Below are 9,442 nucleotides of genomic sequence, written 5' to 3' on the forward strand. Positions count from 1 at the left end.
TTGCTCCCTTTTATTTTCAGTGATTAGTCAAATGAAGTATTTGTTTCTTATTAATGTAATAACAGTCCTCAGATGGCAGTGGCCTCACCCTAAAAACCATCTCTTACTTTCCCCACATCCTAGAAGTCATGTCCTACTTTCCCCACCCACACTGCAGGGAAGGAAAGCACTAACAGTTCAGACTGCGTTCTATTCCCAGTGAGCGTTATTTTAATAAAAAGGTAACATACACATTCAGCAGTAGGTGAGTGACTTTCTGGACCAATATGTAGCTCATAGATATTAGTTAGAATGTAACAAATTGGGAAAATAATTCTAATAGAAAAGATAACAGAAAAATGAGTTTATGTGATATAAACACGAATAAGAAAAATAGAAGCACAACCCTTTATTGGATACTCAATTTTCATTTGCAGTTTGGTTCCTTTCTGACCTACTGTGATTCACTGACCTGATTGGTCAGGATGTTGGTCCCAGCAACACATATATTTTAATACTTGTACTTATATTTTAGCATATATCCTTTAATGCTGTTGAAAGGTTTACTTGAGACATGTGTAGTGAAGACGTGCCTGTAGCTTGGAGATGGAGAGAGGGAAATCATGAGTTTGAGGCCAGCCTGTGCTGCATAGGGGCCCTGTGTCCACAAGAAAGGAAACAATGTTCCTTTGGTGGTGGTGGGTATTTTCACCGGTCCACACAAGCAGAATAGCAGTGAGTACATGCTTGAGCCTTCTCAATCAGAATAGAGAATACCGCCTGTTTTCCATGTGTCTATTTTCTGCCCTTTTTACAAAACAGTAAAAAACAAACAAAAGCAAACAACAACAACAAAAAAAAAAGCAAGCTTAGACTTATTTAAGGGGGAAAAGAATTCCTTTAAAATAGTAATTTGCCAGTATTTGCCCTTAGTATGAGAACTTTTACTCTTTCTAAAGTTAAAGTCAGAAAATGACAATAACAACAACTTAGAGGTGAATCCCCCTTCCCCAATATGAGTATCAATGAATCTGTCATTGCCAAATTACTAGTGAATGTATAGTTCAGATTTGCTGGTCTTTGAAACACAGTACTGTTAAGTGTCTAGTGGAATTTCAATGTTACTTTGCTGTGTTTGTGACCACTAAGCTTGCTCTTTCTGTAAAGGTATTACCTCTATCCAACTGTCCAGGACTTCACAGACAGTCAGAAGATGCAAGAAGAGGATGGGTTGGTCTGACAGAGGACTCCTTACACTCCTTACTGTGATCACAGACAAGAAATCCATTCTAAGTGCTCTGTAGATTTTTTTGATGAATGTTTTATGCTTGCATTTAAACTTGAAATGTATGAGCGGAATGAGACAATCTTTGCAATCAGAATTGAGAAGTGTTACAATTGAATGGCCTTGTGCTGTAGCAATAAATGACCAAGTGCAATGACCTTAATAAAATCATCTTTCAAAAGTTGTTGCTATTAAGATTTCTAGTTAACAAGATTCTGCCCTTGTTTAGCCTGCCTTGCCTTCTGTTTGTTAACTGATGTGATATAGTTGATGTTTTGACAATCTAACATTCCAAAGTCCACATCTATATCTTAGAATCTTAGACTAGTGTCTTCATTTTTTACAGGTGCTGTTAAAAAAGGAAATGACAGAAAATATGCTTTTCCCTCAAAAAGAAAAATTAATAATAAAAAAGAACTGTGCTGCCGCTGGTGTTGGTCTTCCCTGGTTATTGCTTATCTTAACTCTCCTGCTAGACGTGATTGAACATCATGGCCAAGGCTTTCCTAGATGAAAGCCTTTGGCTCATGCAGTCAGAGAGCAGAGTCCATGATGGCAAAGCAAAAAAGCAGGACCCAGAAAGAACTGAACTCACATTCTGATGATCAGCAGTGGGCGGAGAGAGGCACACCACAGTGATACGCCCCTTCCAGCAGGGCCACACCTCAGCGGGTATCAGCCTTTGGGGCTGGGGCTAGTCTTATTCAAACCCCTGTGTCCTTCATCATGTCCTATATTTTTAAGGAAGATGATAGTTCTCATTAATTACGTATTTAAGTTTTCAAAAACAGAAAAGAAAAAGAAATGCTGAAGTTTAAGCCTTGAGGTTCTGGCTGGGTGGATTTTACTGAACCATTTTGAGTAGCTGTTTCATTTGGAACCACTTAGATAGTTCCTACCTCGAGGGATGGGGGAAGAACTTGAGGTTCTGTGAAGTAAGTGCCTTCTACATTGCTTTGGCAATAGTTGGACCGAAGTAAAAATGGAGGTTGCCGTCCTATTTTTTCAGAAACATTTTTTAAAGTATTGGTATGATGCAGACAAGTTAAGATTGAGAGACGTCTTCCTCTGGTTTTGAACACAGCATTTCTTTCTTTGGGGGAGCTATGCCATTTGTGGAATTTGGTTGAAGACAATGCCCTTTCAGAGAATACTCAGATCAACTTCAGTTGGTCAGAGACTGGGTTCATACAGAGTAGAAGCCAGAGGTGTCAGCGGGAGAGCTTTTCAGACATACTTTTCTGTCTTCTGAGAGAAGCTGGTTTGAAAGAACAAAGTTTAACAGAGCATGGAGTTGTGAGGAGGGGCCAAGCATTTACACAGGTTTGCTCTCTTAACAGCAGAAATCGGCAGCAAGGCCCACATAACCCTTATTGAATATGGCCCATGAACATTGTCTTAAATGTCTGTCTAGAAGACAGAGCATACAGAGATAGGGAATTAGTGTGCCACATCTTTTAAATTAGAAACCAGCAGTGGGAGTTTAAAAATTTCAAGTTCTTTTTTTGTTGTTCTGCTTTTGGACTGAGTATGGAAACTCAAGGCTTCATGTGTGTTTACACACACACACTCACACACATACACACACGCATGTATGGTACAGCCACTGGTACATGTGAAGATATATATATATCTCCATATCTTCAAAATTTTTAAAGAAAAAAGCTTTATTGGGCGAGTGTCTGAGTAGGTATGCGTTGTATAGCTTTTCAAAGAAGCCGGAAGAGGGCATTAGAGCCCACTGAAGTGACCTCATTGGCCATTGGGATTTGGCTCCTGAACCCAAAGGAACGTGGGTCCTTTCTAAGAGCTGTAAACACTTGACTGCAGCGCCATCTCTCTGGCCTCGGTCCCAGACCTGAGCTAATCTCCCGCAGGCTTTGAGTTTGAAGCCTCCGTCTTCTCCAAGCAGGTGTCAGCCAGCTTGCTTGGCTGCTGGTTGCTTTCCTTTGGTCTGCATAAATACCGGACAAAATTTAGCTACATAACCTACTGTCTAACTCAGCTTTGCAGATGGCTTTTGTCTGAAGACAGAAACACTAGATTCAGTTCTAGGAAAAATAACTGTAACTTAAGTGGATCTTTTAGGTACTCTGACCTGTTCCAGAGTCAATAGATACTGGCTACTCCCCTAATCTTTACTTTTATCATTACTATCTTATTATTTTTATCTTACCACCAGCACTATGAATCTATTTGGTTGATGTACAGAAAATAAGTTTACAAATTGGTAGCAGCATTTTTTGATGTAGCTAGTAATTTTAATTTGGGGGGAAAGTATACAAAGTAGTGGTCTCATTGTGGCAGTGTGTGGCTTTTGTGTGAGTGCACACATTTGTGGGGGGAGCAGTGTGCACACATGTGCATGTGTATATATATGTGGGTGTGTGTCAGTGTGTACATGTATATTAGAGCAAGTGCATCTGTGTCAAGCCCTTCCAGAGCCATTTTTTGTTTTTGAGTGTCTTACTGAGCCTAGAGCTCACAGATTTGCTGGTCAGGAAACCCTGCAGATCCTGTGTCCCATTCTGCTCTTTACATGGGTGCTGGGCATCTGGACTCGCATCCACATGTGTGTATGACAAGCACTTACCTTCCTCAGCCATTGCCCTCTTTCTTTGTCACCCAGTTTTGAAAATCATCATCATCTTCATCATCTTCATCATCATCATCATCATCACCACCACCACCACCACCACCACCACCATCAATTTGTCCTTATTCATTCCACTTGTCTGTTCTCTCCAGAACCACTCCCCTCTGGCTGGTTTTCTTCCTTCAAATAGTTCTCCTTTGTGTCTCTTTATCACACACACTCCATTACACTACTTTCAAGACTCCTTTTCTCTCAGCCCCGTTCTAGTTCCATAGCCTACGAACATAGGCAAGACAAACACACAGATGCACACAACTTTAAAATCTAAACTCTGCATGTGAGGTAAAAGATCTTTCTCGGTCAGACTGCTCTGGCTTAGCATAACACTTTCCAGTTTTTCCTGCAGCTGTCACCATCTCCCTATATTTGCATAATTTGCCTTGGGTATATGACTGTTAGTGTTTATGAGGTTGGGAGCCCCAACACTACACATTCTCTCCAGTCGTGACTTCTTGGTGAGCTGTTCATTTTATTGGTAAGTACATCTCCCGATTTTGTTTGAAGTCTGCATTGCTGTACATTAGAATAGCTACCCCAGCTTATATCGAGCTTGTGTTCACGAGACGGATTGCCCTCCAGCCTGTCGGAATCTTTACCAGTCAGGTGTGCTTCTGGAAGACGACAGACCGGCAGGCTTAGTTTTTCACCCAGTCAGCCAGTCTCCCATTGATGAGTTGAAGACACGTTAAGTTTACTATTGAAATATGTTTACTATGTTTCAAACTTCCGTTGGCCATTTTTTTTCTCTGGCTGTTTGAACTATTGTCTGTTTTTTTCTTTCATTAATTTTAGAGTTTTCTTGTCTCTACTGTGTTGGGTATAATGAATTACTTCCTTGCACTACTCTATCTGTGGCTCAAAATGTATTAGTTCTTGTGATCTTAATGATGGAGACTGTCCTCTGAGTGTGATATTTCTTTAAACCTCCTGCGACTGCCTCCATAGACTTGTAATCTGTACACATGGTCAAATGTCCTCATTTTGCCCCCAGCTTTAAGACAGCTTTGCTGGTTGGAGATTCTCTTGGTTGCCAGTTAGCGCTTGCAGATCTCGGAGTGCCATCTGCTTTCCTGATGATTAGGATGCTGACAGTGGATCTCACATTTTTCTGATGCTTTCTGCCTCTGTAGGGGAGTTGGTGTTTTCCTTGTAAGCTTTTAATATTGTTTGTACAGTTTTTCCATTAATTAATTTATTCACGCTATATCCATTTCACAGCCTCCTCCCTGTCCACCCTCACACAGTCCCTCCCCTCATCGCACCCCTTTTCCTCTTAGAGGGTATAGGTGCCCCCTGAGTATCCCCGACTCTGGCACATCAAGTTTCTGCAGGGTTAGGCACATCCTCTCCCACAGATTCCACAGACAGGCAAGGCTTGAGGGACAGCCCCTGCTCCAGTTGTTGGGGGGTCCGCATGAAGACTGAGCTGCACATCTGCTGCATGTGTGGGTGCGTGTCTGGGAGGTCTAGACCATGTATACTCTGGTTGGTGCTTCAGTCTCGAGAGCCCACAAGGGTCCAGGTTAGTTGACTCTTGGTCTTCCTGTGGAGTTCCTATTCCCTTCAGGGCCTTCAATTCTTCCCCCAACTCCTCCATAAGAGTCCTCCAGCTCCATCCACTGTTTGGCTGTGGTCTCTGCATCTGTTTCAGTCAGCTGTTGGATGATGCCTCAGAGGACAGTTATGGTAGACTCCTGTCTGCAAGCATAACAGTATTATTAATAGTTCATACACTTATTATTGGTATCTTTTGTAATATTTCATGGAGAAGTTCTTTGGGGTTTTAACTACTCAAGTTTGAATGTCTATTTCTCTGGATTTGATATTCATCCTACTTAGTCTTGGTCTCTGCTTGGACATTGTAGTCATGCTTGCTTAATATGGTAGGTTTTTTGTTTGTTTGGTAGGTTGGTTGGTTTGGTTTTCTAAGACAGGGTTTCTCTGTGTAGCCCTGGCTGTCCTGGATCATGCTCTGTAAACCAGGCTAGCCTCAAACTCAGAGATCTGTAGTCTAGTGTTGCTGACTTTCCTTTCCAGGGCCTGGATTGAATAATGTGCTTTTCTGTGTCCTTTTCACTTATTGCTCAGTTTCACCAAGGGCCTTTTAAAAACTTTGTCTGGCATTGTTACCTGTTTCAGTCTCTGAGTTTAGTAGTTGAGTTGGGATCTTTGGAGTCTTGCAACCTTTTTTTCCCTTGTACAATGTATTGTTCCAGTGCAATTTATACTTCCGTTAGCTTGGATCTCTCTCCCAGTTTTAAATCTATTAATTGAGATACAAATACTTTGAACTTAAGTACAATTAACTAATTGTACATTTATCTAATTTAGTTCTAACACTCTTGAAAAAAAAATCTTGTGCTTATGTTTTGTGTTTAGTTAACTGATTACACTTTTCACTCCATAAAATTATTCTCCTTTTATCTTTCTTTCAACCTTGCTTCTCCTATTTTCCCATCCCAGTCTCTGGCCTTCATCACATTCATTTACTCTTTCGACATTTATCCAGAATATATTTGTAAAGATTTGTTTTATTATTTTATGTGTATGGGTGTTGGTATGCGTGTGTGTGTGTGTGTGTGTGTGTGTGTGTGTGTGTGTGTGTGTGTGTGTGTGTGTGTTCTGTGCCTGTGGAGTCCAGAAGAGAGCATCAGATCCTTGGGACTGGAATTACAGATGGTAATGAGCTCTTGTGTGGCTGCTGCGGGAAACCAAACCTGGGCCTCTGTAAGAGCAGCCAATGCTCTTAGCCACTGAGCCATCTCTCCACCCCACCCTACAATAATTTTTTTTTTTAACTTTGGAGCACACTCAGTAGTGCTTCCTGTTAGGTCTGAGGCTGCCCATATATCCAGCTTGAGCTTATTTCTGGAAGTTTGGGCAGCCTGAGACTTAACATTACAGCCTTTTGTTGATGATAAGGGGCATTGTGTCTCTCTTCTGCGATTGTTGCTGTGTTGGGGAGGATCATTGTGATGGTTCAGGAAGGCTTCAGTGTTAAGTCATGTTATGGTTCAGCCTGTCTAGATATCCAGGAATGAACTCAAACTGGATATGTGGATATCCTGAAACCTAACAGTTCTATGTTTCCAATTCTATGTTCACTGGTGATGCATGAATGTGTTATTCTAAGGAGCTTTACATATCCTGTATGAATTGATGTTGTTATACTATAAACTGTTTGATTTTCCACTGTGTAGTGCTTGACATTCAAGCTTCAAAGACAGGATGCTTTTTTTGTGTGTATGTGTTTGTGTGCACTCGAAAAAGATGACCAAGTATACAGATGATACAGTAGAAGATCTCCAAAAGTGAGATAAGCCAGTTGATAAGACTCTTCAGCCATTCAGCAACATCTCTGATGACTTGTTTGGCCTGTCTGAGTTGGTGTAACCAACAAGCTATTTCATCTTTCACATGGTTGGGGACAAGATGTATCTGAAGTGCCATGGGTACAGCCATGTTCAGTTCTCTCATGGTGCATTTTGGCCTGCTTCTATACTTACTTGCTTGTATGAGAAAGAAAAGGTAGTTTCCAGCAGAAACATGACCAGCTCGTCAAGGACAGGATGCTTAATAAGAAATCCCTCAAATACAATGAAGAAGATTTGAGGAGATGGCTTATCGATAAAGTGCCGTCTGGGCAAATGTGAGGACCTGGGTTTGGAGCTGTGCACACCTGTGATCCAGCACTAGAGAGGCTGAGAGGATTCCTGGCCTTGGCAAGATGCAGAGGGTTGGGGAGGGGAAGGAGGGAGGGAGGGAGAAAGGGAGGGAGAGAGGGAGAGGAGACTGGGCAGCATGACTTTCTGAAACCTCAAAGTCCACCCCTAGTGACACATCTTTTCAAAGAAGGCCATAGCTCTCAGTCCTACCCTAAACAGTTCTATCCACTAGGGATAGAATCCACATACACACAAAATAATGCTTTTTGACCTTGCTCCTTAATTTAAAACTATTGGTTGAATAAAGATGCCAGCAGCTTATAGCTAGGCAGAAGAGAGGTAGCTGGGGTTTTGATTCCCATCCACCAAGCAATCAAGTATATGATCTTATGGGGACCCCTCATCCAGACAACCAGAGGATGCATGTGTATGCAACCTGCTGAAACCCCTTTTGTTTCTATCTAGTTTCAGGGCTGACCACTCACTCAGCATAAACAACAAATAAGGGAGCTCATCCCTGGGAGAGATTAATTCTCCTTCCAGCAGCTGTAGCTCTTTGTCTAGGGGAAAAATTCTAGAGAAAACTCCCCCTCCCACATTAACAAGTCTATTGATATCACCATTGTTTCTGTCTTGTTTTTGCAGCCGTTTCTAGGAGAGGCTGTTTCACTACAAACTTCCACAGATTTCCTGGTGTTCTGACTCTTACGGTCTTTCCAAGCCCTCTTCCACAGTGTTCTCTGATCCATAGAGACAGGATCTGGGATGTAGATGTTGTTCTGTTGGGGCTGGGCTCCTGTGAACTCTTCGTCTCTGTATTGTATCCAGCTGTGGGTTTCTGCTGTGCTCTGTTACTATAAAGAGGCTTCTTCGAGGAGGGATGGTAGCTACTCTTACCTGTGGGTAGAAAAATAAGATTTAGAATATTATGGTGGTCTAGCAAAGTAGTGGGTAGTAGATTCTTCTAATTTTTTTGATTTGTCCGTTTTATTTTTTTTAACGTGCATTGGTGTTTTGTTGAGGGTTTGTCTGTTGTTATGTATTATAATAAATGCTGGCCCTGGTTGCCCTCAGAGAGAATCCACGTGCTCACACAATAATGCTCTGTGACCTTGCTCCTTATTTTAAAACTGTTGGTTGGATAAAGATGCCGGCAGCCTATAGCTGGGCAGAAGGGAGGTAGCTGGGGTTTTGATTCCTGGGTTTGGGGGTCTGAGGAGAGCACAAGGAGGGAGAAGAGAGCAGAAGGTGGAGAGAGAAGAAGACATCATGGAGTAGGTGAGTCATGAAAATATGGCCACGAGGGCTGGCCAGTTGTAGTTCCGAGCAGCCCAAACGGAACGTGGCAAATTGTAACTTGGGGTTATTGATAGGGAAGTTGACACTAATAGCTTAGAGGGTAGATCTGCCCAACTCTAGTGTTTTAGAGGCTTATTATAAATATAAATATTCTGTGTGTTTTTTATCTGGGAACCTAATGATCTAAAGCTGGGATAGAAACCCCTGATTTGAGATTTAAAAAAAAAATAGTGCAACTGTGTTTTGCTTGCATGTATGTCTACACGAGGGTGTTGGATTCACCCAGAAGTGGAGTTGCAGACAGTTGCGAGCTGCCATTTAGGTAGGTACCCGGAATTGAACCAGAGTCCTCTGAAAGAGCTTCGAGCCATCTCTCCACCCTCAGTAGATTCTTTTCTAATGCTTACGACCTCACTTGGCCCGGGAAGCTGACTAGGTTTCAATATCAAGCACGACTCCCTCTTATTGAGTGGGGCTCCTGTCCAATTAGAGAGAGGTCAATCACGCCATTTGAGTGCTACCGTTGCATCATTATATCTGGCTCTAAAACAGTCATGA

Source organism: Rattus rattus, chromosome 4 (assembly GCF_011064425.1).
Source record: "Rattus rattus isolate New Zealand chromosome 4, Rrattus_CSIRO_v1, whole genome shotgun sequence".
NCBI classification, from domain to species: Eukaryota; Metazoa; Chordata; class Mammalia; order Rodentia; family Muridae; genus Rattus; species Rattus rattus.